Source organism: Muntiacus reevesi, chromosome X, assembly GCF_963930625.1.
Source record: "Muntiacus reevesi chromosome X, mMunRee1.1, whole genome shotgun sequence".
Classification (NCBI taxonomy): domain Eukaryota; kingdom Metazoa; phylum Chordata; class Mammalia; order Artiodactyla; family Cervidae; genus Muntiacus; species Muntiacus reevesi.
Window position 1 is genome coordinate 98,316,373 of NC_089271.1, and position 15,189 is coordinate 98,331,561.

The window sequence follows — 15,189 nt, forward strand, 5'->3', positions numbered from 1 at the left end:
TTAGGGAATCTTCCCCACCCAGGGATCAAACCCACATCTCTTATGTCTCCTGCACTGGCAGGTGGGTTCTTTACCACTAGCACCACTACTTTATTTTTATTATCGTCTTTAAATTGCTCCTTCACTTTTCTGTCCTACTACAGTCTAACTAGTTTCTCACTTGGCTTTGTTCACAACTGTCATCCTGGAATAATTTATTTCCCTCAGAAGGTTGTTCTTCTCCCTTGTAGCTTCCAAAATAGCTGTTAAGAAGTATGAGTCCATCCTGATTGCTGAACATGTATACTTTGTATCTCTTTCTCATATTCTTTCATCTCTAGTGTTCTGATGATGCTGTGTCTTCTTGTGGATCTATTTTCGTCGACTGTGCTGAGAACTCCATTTGCTCTTCCATTCTGAGATTTTCTTTTTGAATTATTGTATTGGTGAAGTACTTCTTGCCACCTCCCCCCCCCCCCCCAATCTCTATCTCTGTCTCTCCTTCCCTGCTACAATTTAAATGTTGGCTTTTCAAAGCTGGTTTTTATAATTTCTTAACATTTTTTTGTCTTCTATCTTCTTGTCTAATGTCTGTATTTCAGAAGATATCTTCAACATTATCAACCAGTCCCTCTATTGAGTGTTTTATTTCCTCTATCATGATTTTAATTTCTTTTGTTTTTTAAATCTATTCTTTGAAATTTCTTTTCTTACAGATACTTGTTCTTTTTCCTGAATGCAAAATCTTATCTGCTCTATCCAGTGATATTAATGACATAATTTTTGTGCCTTTTATCTTTAGTCTTTTCTCTTGAAACTTATTTTCGTTTTAAAACAGCTTTTTATTTTATACTGAGATGTAGTTGATTACCAGTATTGTGGCAGTTTCAGGTGTGCAGCAAAGAGTTTCAGCCATGCATAATATGTACTCATTCTCTCCCAAATTCCCCTCCCATCAATCCTGCCACATAACATTTAGCAGAGTTTCCTGTGCTATACTATAGGCCCTTCTTGGTTGAAATTATTGTTTAAAAATATTTGTTTTGTTGTTTGTATTTTATGTCAGAGGCTTTCTTCATGGGTCTTCTGTTCCTTGATTGTTTCCTTCTATTTGAAAACTGACTGCAGAATGCTAAGTGAGGAGGTTTAGTATCTGCTGAGGTTGTTTTGTTGAGAATTATGATGTCAAATTTTTCAGTCTTTTCTCTTGTACTGAGAAGATTCAACAGAAATTGATATTCTAAATGTCTTCCTTCAGTTCAGTTCAGTTCAGTTGCTCAGTCGTGTCTGACTCTTTGCGACCCCATGGACTGCAGCATGCCAGGCTTCCCTGTCTATCACCAACTCCCAGAACCTACTCAAACTCATGTCCATCATGTCAGTGATGCTATCCAACCATCTCATCCTTTGTCATCCCCTTCTCCTCTTGCCTTCAATCTTTCCCAGCATCAGGCTCTTTTCCAATGAATCAGCTCTTTGCATCAGGTGGCCAAAGTATTGGAGTTTCAGTTTCAACATCAGTCCTTCCAATGAACACCCAGGACTGATCTTTAGGATTGACTGGTTGGATCTCCTTGCAGTCCAAGGGATTTTCAAGAGTATTCTCCAACACCACAGTTCAAAAGCATCAATTCTTCAGCGCTCAGCTTTCTTTATAGTCCAACTCTCACATCCACACATGACTACTGGAAAAACCATAGCTTTGACTAGATGGACCTTTGTTGGTAAAATATTGTCTCTGCTTTTTAATATGCTGTCTAGGTTGATCAAAGCTTTTCTTCCAAGGAGCAACCATCTTTTAATTTCATGGCTGCAGTCACCATCTTCCTTGGAAGATACAAATCTAATTTCTTATATTCTGGATAGCACATAAGGTTGAAGGTGTCTTGTGAAATGTTGGTTTTTTTGTCGTATCTCCCTGTATCTTTGTCTTTGTTGGTTTGTGAATTAAAATTAATCCTTTTACTCCCACTGTTAAGGCCTCAGAACAAAGCAAGAGCAAATGCTTATGTTTGGCTATTTTAATTGTAAGAACTCTTAGTATTTAAAAAAAATATTATAGTTTATAAGTTCTTGTATATTTCTGTATAGTTATTTCTTAATGGTTATTTTTTTTTCCTTTCAAAGTCAGTAGGTGGTAAACTCTTTTAGTTTAGTATGCATGCAAGTGGCTTTCTTGTGCCACCACTATTATACAATGGTTTAAATTTTTATAAGATTTTATTTATTTACTTATTTATTTGCAATCATCATTATTCTATACTCAACACTTTCTACCTCTGGAATCATGCCATTAGTCTTGGCTGGAGTTTCTAAGTCTGTTTTCTAGGTCTTTTGACTTCCCTTTCATTGTATCAATTTCTTTTATCTCTCGGTGTTTCATTCTGAGTCTGTTTCTCAAATTTTTTTTTTTGGCCATACCCAGTCGAGAGCTTATGCTGTCTTTTGAGCTTTTATTCCAGAGTTTGCAGTCTTGATTTACAAGATTTCTATTTTTTTAATGTCTACCATTTTTCATTCACAACTTTTTAATAAACTGTTTTTCTTGCTTTTCATAACCTTAATCCTTCAGTTCTTTGTGGATGCTAGGCATTTATTTTTAAGTCCTTTCTCAAATTACATTATTTCTCTGAGACTGTAACCTCATATTTGTTGAATTTCTTTACTGTTTTTTTGAGATTGCTTTTGTAGTGTTAGAATTTTAACTTGTTACAAGTTTACCATAAATAGGGAAAATCATAGTTATTCTGTCTGCTTTTCTTATCCCTTTTAATTCTTACTGGATTATGTTTTATTTGCTCAGTTCCCAGTTCAGGACCAGTTCTTATGTTGGCAGATTGACCTATTGTTCCATGAAGATATCAAAGGTCTAATTTTCGAGCCAGTGGGTGGTGTGATGCAAGTCTTGGTTTGATTGCTATTTCTACTACTTCCTACCACTTTGGCAATACCCTAGTTGCCAAGCTGAGCTGCTACAGTCATCATAGCATATTAAAAGTCACTATGCATAGACAGGAAATGCCTTCCTCACCTCATGATTTCCTGTCATGACCTAACTTCATTATACTGCCATGCATTCAATACTATTGGTTTATGTTACACCCATAGGAGTTGAACTCCTGGATGTCTCTGTGTGTTTCCTAGTAGGTAAGTGACTTTAGTCTCCTCTGTTGCTAAGTTTCTTTTCTTTGTTTCAGCTCTATGATCATGTTCCTCTTTTTCTTTTATTTACTATTTTAAGCAACTACGGCTATGTTTTTATTTTAAAAGTATGTTTTGTGATTTAGCTGTCATTGCTATATTTTATGTTTAAAGCTTAGACAGGATGTTTTTCCCATGTCAACCTACATTGCTAACATGATATGATGATCCCTTGGAATTTTTAGATGGCTTGTTGTTCAGTCACTACATCGTGGCTGAGTTTTTGTGACCTCATGGACTGCAGCATTCCAGGTGTCCCTATCTTCCCTTCACTATCTCCTGGAGTTTGCTCAAATTTATTTCCATTTAGGTGTCTACTAATTCCCCCCCCCAAAAAAATAACTACTCACTGTTTGAGACCATGGTTTTAAAGAGTTCTCACTGATTAGTTTTCCATCCTTAATCTGTAATCATAGATTCTAACATTCATATATCAGTATATGGGTATCACATTCAGTTGTGAAGCAATGAAGGCATGCATCCACTCAGGTTGGGTGAGGCAAGCAGATATTTTTGACTGGGAAGGCAGGAACATTGGACTTGCCTAAAACTGGGGCCCCAGACTGATAGTAAAGAAATTTCTGTAGGACAGGTGGGCAGCAATGGTTGCCTCAGCAGGAGAGATTTTTGTGAAGCTAGGTGGAAGACAGACTAGGAATGTGAAAAAAGTCAGTCACCAGGTTCATGTTGGGAGAATGGCAATCTTTGTCTTGTTCCTGATCTTAGAGGAAATGCCTTCAGTTTTTCACCATTGTATATGATGTTTGCTGGTTGGTCATATATGGACTTTATTATGTTGAGGTATGTTCCTTCTTTGCTGGCTTTCTGGAGAGTTCTTATCATAAATGGATCTTGAATTTTATCAAAAGATTTCTCTGTGTCTATTGCGGGCAGTTGGTAAAAACTCTGCCTGAAATGCAGGAGACCCCGGTTTGATTCCTGGGTTGGGAAGATCCCCTGGAGAAGGGATAGGTTACCCACTCCAGTATTCTTGAGCTTCCCTTGTGGCTCAGCTGGCAAAGAATCCACCTGCCATGCAGGAGACCTGGGTTGGGAAGATCCCCTGGAGAAGGGAAAGGCTACCCACTCTAGTATTCTGACCTGGAGAATTCCATGGACTGTATAGTCCATGGGGTTGCAAAGAGTTGGACACGACTGAGCACCTTTCACATTGAGGGCAGACTTGCTGCCCCATCCCACACTCACAACTGGCTAGGAGCATATCTAGCAGCCATGGGAGGAGACTGCACTGTAAAAAACCCAAAGAACATCAGAAGTGACACATCAGTGCTCACGGACTCATAGGCTCCAGCTGACGCCAATTCCATGTCCACCCTGACAGATGTCTAGGTAGCATCATTTAGCTGAACCAGACCTGGTGAGGCTGCTGTGGTGGGGGCCATACCCTGGGTGCTTCCAGAGCAGCCAAATGAGCAGCCCTGGCAGCAGGGCTAGAGTGGCCATCTCTAGAGTGAAACAAGACGGGGACCCATTGGGATCCACCAAGCATCATATCCATGTCTGGAGTGAACAAAGGCAGACCCAGCAGAATCTGCCCGGCATCACTGGCTGTGCACTGTTGCATCTGGAGTGACCCGAGGGGGTCCATTGGCATCTCCTGGGCATTAGCCCTGGTGTGGTGGAGTGTAAGCTACTCTAAAAGTGAACCTAGGTGGTGGATCCATCCACAATCCAGCTGGGCATCACCTGTGCCCAGCAGGTGGTAGCAGTAGGAACTGGCCAGTGCCCTATAGCAGGCCAAAACAATTTCCTGACAAATGGCAACATGACCTTTTGGACAGAGATTTGAAGGTGGTGCTGGTGTGCATACTGGTGAATTGCTGGTGTCAAATCGGGACATTTAACACCAGCAAATGTGGACATTTGACACCACCAGATTTTGGAGTGTCCTACTGCTAATACTCAAAAACCCTTTGCTGAATTTGGAATTCTAAAGAAGGTGGCTGCGCCATACAACCCATCGGTTACAGTTTCCAAATAGCTGAAGTGCCCTCTGAGTGGAATGGAGATCCACTAAAAGCTATGAAACTGTACAGTGGTGTCCCGTTGGATGGCTGCCCCAGGAACATTCAGCTTGTTGCCTCACAGATTGGCATGAAGCACAGATATGTGCAGAGTGTAAATTAGATGGATAACTAGAAACTGTGCTTTGAGAGGTTTCAGTGGCGGTAGTGGCACTGGTGTTGCTGAATCCAAGCTCTTACTGGTCACCATCACACAAGACAATAAATTGAGAGAAGAGCTGTTAGGGGAAGGAAGAGCTGCCTTATTTCAAAAGCCAGCAGACCAGTAAGATGGTTGACTAGTATCCCAAAGAACCATCCTGTGGGACTTGGGTGCTTTTTTTTTTTTTTTTTAAATAAATCAAAGAGGGAGAGGTGAAGTGATAAAGTAGGAAAGATGATGAGTTGTTGCAAATATTTCTTAGTTTCAGCTAGACTCCAGAGAGGATGTGTTCATTTCTCCTTTTTTGCAGTCATTCACCAGTGAGCCTTGTCAGGATATTTCCTGTGAGCTTAAACAAAGGTATTTTAACTTAACACTCAGGCACGGGAGGCAGAGTTATTGGAGATGAGCCATTATGTATACTTTAAGCTACAGGCAATATCCTTTTAGTGATTAACTTGTAGTGAAAGCAGTAAAACACAAAGGTTAAAGTAGAAGAAATGGATCCACTATGGAGTCAGACCTGGGGTAGAGGCAGATGCATTGTCGGGAATTCAAAGCAGCAGTTTTCTATAGAGGAGTTGGATGCTCAGCTGGACACGTAAAATTCAAGAATGGACACCAGTTAATGAAACCAGCAAATCTGGGTGTGGTCCAGGACCCAGATGTCTCAGTAGTGCTCCCTGGTGAGAGGGGGTGACAGACTGGGGCTATGTGGCCAATGATGGATTTCTTTCTTTTATATTTCAAAATAGGGTTTAAAATTCATGTGAAGTCTTCTTTTTCTGTACTTTTCTTTAATTCTGAAACAGAATTGTTTTGTACTGATTTATTTTTGGAGTAAATTTTTCTGGTTGCTGTTGTGGCAAAGGTGGTATTTTCACCTTTGCCATAATAGAATATATGCTCAGTCGCCGCAGTCATGTCCAACTCTTTTGTGACCCCATGGACTGTAGCCCACCAGCCTCCTCTGTCTGTGGGTTTTCCCAGGCAAGAATACTGGAGTAGGTTGCCATTTCTGCCTCCAGAGGATCTTCCTGACCCAGAGATTGAAGTGTCTCCTGCATTGGCAGGCAGATTCTTTACCACTGCACAAACCTGGGAGGTCCATAATACAATATAAATGTATGTAATTAAATTAACAATACATTAAAGGATCATACACCATGATCAAGTGGGATTTATCCCAGGGTTGCAAAGAGTTCAGAATAACTGAAAACATCCAACATGGAGTCAGAAAGAAACACTTGAATGGCACCCAGCAGAGGGCAATATGGAGAACAAGAAAATAAAAGGGAGAGTAGAGTATTGGCTTCAGATTTAAACTGACAGAGACATGGGAGTGACGCCTGAGCTGGGATCAGGGCCAGCCCAAATGTTGCTGAGGGCACAGAGGTGATCGCCCTGGGCAGAGGTGAAGAGCAGGTGGGTGATGTGCCCATGAACATGTGAACCATACACAATGCCGTTAAATCCAAGAGAAGAACCCCTTTGCTTGATGTGATTGTGCTATCTGGACTAGTAGCCTGTGAGCCTGAGGGTGAAGAGGCTGATGCAGAATGCCTTGAAACAGACCATGAGACCTTCATGAAAAGCAGTCCTACAGAGCAAAAATGAATGATTAAGTGATTAAAACAAGAGTTAAGATTAGAAGAAGCAAAACTCATTTTATTGAAAAAGTTATAGCAGAGTAAAATATAAAAGGAAACCAAGAACCAAACAGATATTTCTGCAAAGAACACATGCAGATGGCTAATAAACACACGAAAAGATGCTCAACATCACTCATCATCAGAGAAATGCAATTCAAAACCACAGTGAGGTACCATTTCATGCTGGCCAGTCAGAATGCCTGCCATTAAAAACTCTACAAACAATAAAGGCTGAAGAGGGTATGGAGTAAAGGGAACCCTCTTACACTGTTGGTGAGAATGCAGACTGGTATAGCCACTATGGAGAACAGTGTGGAGATTCCTTAAAATACTGGAAATAGAACTGCCATACTGCCCAGCGATCCCACTGCTGGGCATACACACTTAGGAAGCCAGAACTGAAAGAGACACATGTACTCCAATGTTCATTGCAGCACTGTTTAAAATAGTTAGGACATGGAAGCAACCTAGATATCCATCGGCAGACGAATGGATAAGGAAGTTGTGGTACATATACACAATGGAATATTACTCAGCTATAAAAAAGAACACATTTGAGTCAGCTCTAATGAGCTGGATGAACCTGGAGCCTATTACACAGAGTGAAGTAAGTCAGAAAGAGAAACACCAATACAGTATATTAACGCATATATATGTAATTTAGAAAGACGGTAACAATGACCCTATATGTAAGACAGCAAAAGAGACACAGATATAAAGAGCAGACTTTTTGACTCTGGGAGAAGGCGAGGGTGGCATGATTTGAGAGAATAGCATTGAAACATGTTTACTATCGTATGTGAAATAGATCGCCAGTCTAGGTTTCATGCATGAGACAGGGCAATCAGGGCCATTGCACTGGGACAACCCTGAGGGATGGGATGGGGAGGGAGGTGGGAGGGGGGTTTCAGGATGGGGGAACACAAGTGCACTTGTGCCTGATTCATGTTGATGTATGGCAAAAACCACCACAATATTGTAAAGTAATTAGCCTTCAATTAAAATAAATTAATTAATTAAAATAAAATGTTTGCAAATATGGGGGGAAAAAAGGAAACCAGAATCCCAGAGGCTCCACTGAGAGTTCCCTAACTACCCCTCCACTACTTGTACAGGGCACCCAGATCATTCTTTCTGGCAAGCCATTGCTTCAGACCTCTTTGATTCAGATGCTGTGGTCGTGACAACCCAAGACCCCTGGGTCCACTGTGGGCACAGACGTCCTTGTAGTTAGGTCCATAGGGCACCCTCTCGTCAGAAAGGTGACAGCAAATCCACAAAAAACAACATTCCAGGGTGGGCCACAGCGAGTCCTTGCTGGCTCCCCTGGCATCCGTGCCCATTCAGGGACAGAGGATCCAGCAGGGCCTCTCTCTGTCTCCAACGTCCCCAACGCTAGTCTGCTTGTCAATATCCTATAGCCCTGCTCACCATCCCTGTACAACAGCCACCTCTGCAGGGGCCAACTGCACCCCCATCAGCGTACCTCCGAGGTCACGTCTGCTGATTTTGCAGTCAGCCGGCAGGTGGCAGCCAAGCTTGCATGGGAGTAACCGCAGCTTTAAGTCCCTCCTCCCACCCCCCAACGCCTCCCCCGCAACGAACGTCCTGCCCAGCGTGGCCAACAACGAATCTATCTAGGTGGCTGGTCTTGAGGAGGTGGTGCCGAACCTGCTGCAGACGCAAGCGGGCAGGTTGTGGTGTTGTCCTGGGTGCCCTTTTTATGTGAACACTCCAAAATGGACTTCTCGTGCCGCTGGTGGGAGGAGAAGGGCGGCGCCATCATGTATGAGAACTGCATGGCGTCCAACCAGAAGAAGGCACTCAACTTGGAGCAGCACCCGAAGACCACCTTCCGTAAAGCCATCTGTATTGTTTCACCCTGATTCGTTTCTTCAGGGATCCCCAGCCTCCAGGCTATGGACAGGCACCTATTCCTGGCAAGGTAGGCACCCGCGCTGCACAGCAGGAGGTGAGCAGCCAGGGGAAAGCTAAGCTTCTCCCCTTGCATTTACAGCCACACCCTTCTCTCTCCCCTATCTCTCTAATTATAGCCTGAGCTCCGCCTTCTATCAGATCAGTGGGGACATAATAAATATAATATGTAATGTGCTTTCTGCTTGAGTAATCCTACTCCCCTCCATGAAAAAAAATTGTCTTGCATGAAACCAAGCCCTGGTGCCAAAAACGTCGGTGACCACTGCTTTTCAATCCATTTTTCTGTTTTGAGAAAGAAACTGTCTTGCTCTTCTGGAGTGGGTGTATCTATGCCATGTGTTTGCAGAAAGTATCTCATTGTCACAAGTGGCATTTTAGCTGCATTAATGCCCCAACAGAAAAAAGTAAATAATATTAGAACTCAGTCTCCTCTCTACTGTGGAGTGATTTCCCTCTCCTTTCTGAATGCCTCTTCAGATATATCAATAAGTGCTATAGTCTCAGAAGCATTTGGGGATCCTGGCCCATAACCATGCTACAATGCTGCTAGTTATTTGCTGAGTGGCAGCTGGAAACTGAAATTGATGAATATAAAGATAACCATCCTCTGTTTTTGCATCCAGTCTCCAGATTTCCCATTTTTAGATACAGGGAGGTTGGCCAAACAGTGTGCATTGCATATTCTTGTTTGTAAATCCTGCATCTTGGGGACAGACTACAAATCTTCCAATCCTTCATCTGTCTGCCTGCAGCCCCAGGGACCTCTACTGAGAGTAGCTTTTTGGATGAGAGGCAGGACACCACAGTCAGCAACGTGCATGTTTTTTAGTCTGAGTTCTGAGTTGGAAGGGTATATGAGTTAGTGAACTCTTAGAATACTTGTTGTTGTTCGTCAGTTGCTGCATTGTGCTGACTCTTTATGACCCCATGGACTGCAGCGTGCCAGGCCTCCCTTTCCTTCACTATCTCCCGGAGATGGCTCAAACTCATGTCCATTGAGTTGGTGATGCCTCCAACCATTTTATCCTCTGTCTCCCCCTTCTCCTCCTGCCTTCTATCTTTCCCGGCATCAGGGTCTTTTCCAATGAGTCAGTTCTTCACATAACATGGCCAAAGTTTTGCAGCTTCAGCTTCAGCATCAGTCCTTCCAAAAACTGTTCAGGGTTGGTTTCCTTTAGGATTGTCTGGCTTGATCTCCTTGCTATCTAAGTGACTTTCAAGAGTCTCCTTCAGCACCACAATTTGAAGGCATCAGTTCCTCGGTGTTCAGCCTTCTTTATGGTCCAACTCTTACATCCATACATGACTACTGGAAAAACCATAGCTTTGACTAGAAGGACCTTTGTTAGCAAAGTCTTTGCTGTCTAGGTTTATCATAGCTTTCTTTCCAAGGAGCAAGCATCTTTTAATTTCATGGCTGCAGTCACCATCTACAGTGATTTGGAGCCCAAGAAAATAAAGTCTGTCACTGCTTCCACTTTTTCCCCTTTTATTTACCATGAAATGATGGGACCAGATGCTGTGATCTTAGTTTTTTGAATGTTGAGCTTCAAGTCAGGTTTTTCACTCTCTTCTTTCATCCTCCTCAAGAGACTCTTTAGTTCCTCTTCACTTTCTGCCATTAAAGTGGTATCATCTGCATATCTGAAGTTGTTGATATTTCTCCTGGCAATCTTGATTCTAGCTCATAATTCATCTAGCCCAGCATTTTGCATGATGTATTCTGCATATAAGTTAAATAAGCAGGGTGACAATATATAGCATCGTTGTAGACCTTTCCCAATTTTGAACGAGTGTGTTGTTCCATGTTTGGTTCTAACTCTTGCTTCTTGACTCACATACAGGTTTGGCAGGAAACAGGTAAAGTGATCTGGTACTCCCATCTCCTTAAGAATTTTCCACAGTTTGTTGTGATCTATACCGTCAAAGGTTTTAGCATATTCAGTGAAGCAGAAGTAGGTGTTTTTCTGGAACTCCCTGACTTTCTCTGTGATCCCATGAATCTTGACAATTTGATCTCTGGTTCCTCTGCCTTTTCTAAACCCAGCTTGTACATCTGGAAGTTCTCAGTTCATGTATTGCTGAAACCTAGCATGAAGGATTTTGAGCATAACTTTGCTAACATGTGAAATGAGCTCAAATGTATGGTAGTATGAATATTTTTTGGCATTGCTCCTCTTCGGGATTGGAATGAAAACTGACATTTTCCAAGGTTTAAACAAGGAAAGACATGATAAAATTTGCCTTTCCTAAGGTAATTCTGATAGCAGAGAATGAATTAGCTTTCAAGGAAGTCAAAAGTAGATATGGAGGGAGAATTCAGTGATAAAGAAATAGCATTGGGTCTCACTCCATGGCGGTTTCAGAGGGGATGGAGAAAAGTGAGTAGAGTAGAGAGATATTTAGAAGATAAAGGAGATCAGTCCTGGGTGTTCACTGGAAGAACTGATGTTGAAGCTGAAACTCCAATACTTTGGCCACCTGATGCGAAGAGTTGACTCATTTGAAAAGACGCTGCTGCTGGGAAAGATTGAGGGCAGGAGGAGAAGGGGACAACAGAGGATGAGATGGTTGGATGGCATCACCGACTCAAAGGACATGAGTTTGGGTAAACTCCAGGTGTTGGTGATGGATAGAGAGGCCTGGCGTGCTGCAGTCCATGGGGTTGCAGAGAGTCTGACACAACTGAGCGACTGAACTGAACTGAAGATCAGAGAGAACTGATCAAGAGGTAGGAAAGTATACCTCCCTCAGAGGGCCGTTATGCAGCTTAAATAATTTAATAAAAATACAGTGCTCACAACAGTGCTTGAGATAGACCATGTTTCTTTAGTTTTAAGAAACACATTTTCTCCCCATATTTTAATATTTCTGAAATCAGGACAAATCTTACCTATCAGTGATGTACCATTATTTACTTGGCAGCACTTCTGTTTTCTTTGTGGTATGTAAAATATTGGTGTGTCAAAGTCAATGCCATCTTAGATTGAATGAAATATAGTAATGTTTGCTGCTAACAATGTTGTTCATTATGATTACTAATATTCTGAAAAATACAAAACTGCCTAAAATAAGGGATATAATGGAGTGACAGAGTTTACAGAGAAAGTACAATCAATGAACATATACTTACCAGTTGGGAAAAACTGACTTTCATTATGGGAGTGCCTCTTAGAAGTGAGATAGAATCCTGTCCATTCCTTTCCATTGCTTTCCTGTCCATTAACTTTCCACAGGGCTTGGTACAGAGTAAAACTGAGTGTAAAAACATTATTTAAAAATTATAAAAAAGAGCTGAGTGTGAAAGTGGGAAGAGTTACTATAAAAGACTTGACTTCCTTTGGGAGTTAATCAGTTCACCTGTACTTGTGGACACACAGCAACCTAAACAGTTTGATGTTAGAGTGCTTCTTGTAAAGATTGAATATCTCTTAATCCCAGAAGATTAACCCTGTCTTCCCTGCAGCTTCATTTACACACTAAGCATAAGTATAGTTTCTTAACAAGAATTTAATCCTCACAATCAGTAAAGTAACTGACTGTATGACCAATTTCACTTTGATGAAAATGTAAGGTCACACACAGTTATTCTTATCAAATATGAACCTGCATCTGCATGACTCTAGAATCTTTCTCCTATACCATGCTAATCTTAAAATGCCAGTTCTTTAGTTAAAGGGTAAAATTTGATCTGGTTTTGAACAGCCTTAAAACTTTTCAATTACTCAACCGCTATTTTTTGGTTGCTTATATGCCAGGCATTATGTAGGGAGCAGGGGATGAAGGAATGAACTAAATAAAACAAGAATCTTGTTCTTATGGAATTTATAATCCAGTAGGAGAAGATAGAGAAGACATAAAAGAGGTGAGTTTGATCCCTGGGTCAGGAAGAGCCCCTGGAAGAGGGCATAGGCAGCCCATTCCAGTATTCTTGCCTGGAGAATCCCATGGACAGAAGAGCCTGGTGGGCTGCAGTCCATAGGGTCACAAAGAGTTGGACATGACGGAAGTGACTTAGCACACATGCATTGGAGTAGACAGACTATGTGATATTAATTGCACAAGTAAAATAATTGAAAATAATGAGAAGTGACAGGAAGGAAACACAAAATTCTTTGATATATGAAAACAGAGGAAACCTAATTAGATGGAACAACTCAAGATAGCCTTTCTAAGATGGCAAGATGGGGCGTAGAGTAGGAATACAGAGATTTTAATTCAGGCAGATCTCCAACTGGGGAAATAAAATCAGAAACCAGGAGAGCAATTTAGAGGGCATTGTACTACACTGGAGAACCTGGCAATCACCACTTTAGCCAATTGATCAAACTTAACATCACAACATAAAAAATTATGTGTTCCCTGTTGTGATACATTAGAAAGGACACAGAATTGATTATGTGCTGTTCTTGCCAAAACCCCATAAACCTAGTATATTCATGAGAAAACATTAGACAAACTCAAACCGAGAAACATTCTACAAAATAACTGGTCTTTTTTTCTTCAAAAATGTCAATGTCATGAAAAATAAAGATAGTGTGGGAAATATTCCAGATTAAAGGAGAATAAAGAGATATGACAACTAAATGTGAATATGATACTAGATTGGATCCTATACTGTGAAAATACCTATAAAGGACGTTATTGGGACAATTGGTGGATTTTGAATATGGACTCTATATTAGATAATAATATTTTATCAATGATAAATTTCTTCATTTTGATAATTCTGTGCAAGTTGTAATGTGTGTGTGTATGCATGTGCTCAGTCATGTCTGACTCTTCGCAACCCCATGGGCTCTAGCCCACCAGGCCCCTCTATCCATGGGATTTTCCAGGCAAGAGTGCTGGAGTGGGCTGCCATTTCCTACTCCAAGGGATCTTCCTGACCCAGGGATCAAACCCGCATCTCCTGCATTAGTAGGCAGATTCTTTACCACTAGCGCCACCTGGGGAGCCCAATAAGTAGTAATATAAGAGTATGATATTGCTCTTTATGAAGCATGCAATGAAATATTTATAGATATAGAGGTCAGTTCAGTTCAGTTGCTCAGGCGTATCTTACTCTTTGTGACTCCATGGACTGCAGCACGCCAGGCCTCCCTGTCCAACCAACTCCCAGAGTTTGCCCAAATTCATGTCCATTGAGTCTATGATGCCATGCAACCATCTTGTCTTCTGTTGTCTCCTTCTTTTCCCACCTTCAGTCTTTCCCAACATCAGGGTCTTTTCAAATGAGTCAGTTCTTCGCATCAGGTGGTCAAAGTATTGGAGTTGCAGCTTCAACATCAGTCCTTCCAATGAACACTCAGGACTGATCTCCTTTAAGATGGACTGGTTGGGTTTTGCAGTCCAAGGGACTCTCAAGAGTCTTTTCCAACACCACAGTTCAAAAGCATCAGTTCTTCGGCACTCAGCTTTCTTTAAAGTCCGACTCTCACATCAATACATGACTACTGGAAAAACCATAGTCTTGACTAGAGACCTTTGTTGGCAAAGTAATGTCTCTGCTTTTTAATATGCTGTCTAGGTTGGTTGTAACTTTCCTGCCAAGGAGCGTGTCTTTTAATTTCATGGCTGCAGTCACCCTCTACAGTGATTTTGGAGCCCCCAAAAATAAAGTTTGTCACTATTTCCACTGTTTCCCCATCTATTTGCCATGAAGTGATTGGACTGGATACCGTGATCTTAGTTTTTTTTTTTTTTTTTTTTTTCCATTTATTTTTATTAGTTGGAGTCTAATTACTTTACAATATTGTAGTGGTTTTTGCCATACATTGACATGAATCAGCCATGGATTTACATGTGTTCCCCATCCTGAACTCCCCTCCCACCTCTCTCCCCATCCCATCCCTCTGGGTCTTCCCAGTGCACCAGCCCTGAGCACTTGTCTCATGCATCCAACCTGGACTGGAGATCTGTTTCACACTTGATAATATACATGTTTTGGATCTATTCTCTCAGATCATCCCACCCTTGCCTTCTCCTATAGAGTCCAGAAGTCTGTTCTATATATCTGTGTCTCTTTTTCTGTCTTGCATATAGGGTTATCATTACCATCTTTCTAAATTCCAAATATATGCATTAGTATACTGTATTGGTGTTTATCTTTCTGGCTTACTTCACTCTGTATAATAGGCTTCAATTTTATCCATATCATTAGTTTTCTGAGTGTCGAACTTTAAGCCAACTTTTTCACTCTCCTCTTTCACTTTCATCAAGAGGCTCTTTA

At 41.4% G+C, this 15,189-nt stretch overlaps 1 pseudogene; it reads left to right on the top strand.

The window, feature by feature from the left end:
* The first annotated feature begins 6,984 nt into the window (after nt 1–6,984).
* Nucleotides 6,985–8,905, top strand: LOC136154614 (transcriptional repressor p66-alpha-like; annotated as a pseudogene).
* The last annotated feature ends 6,284 nt before the right edge of the window (nt 8,906–15,189 follow it).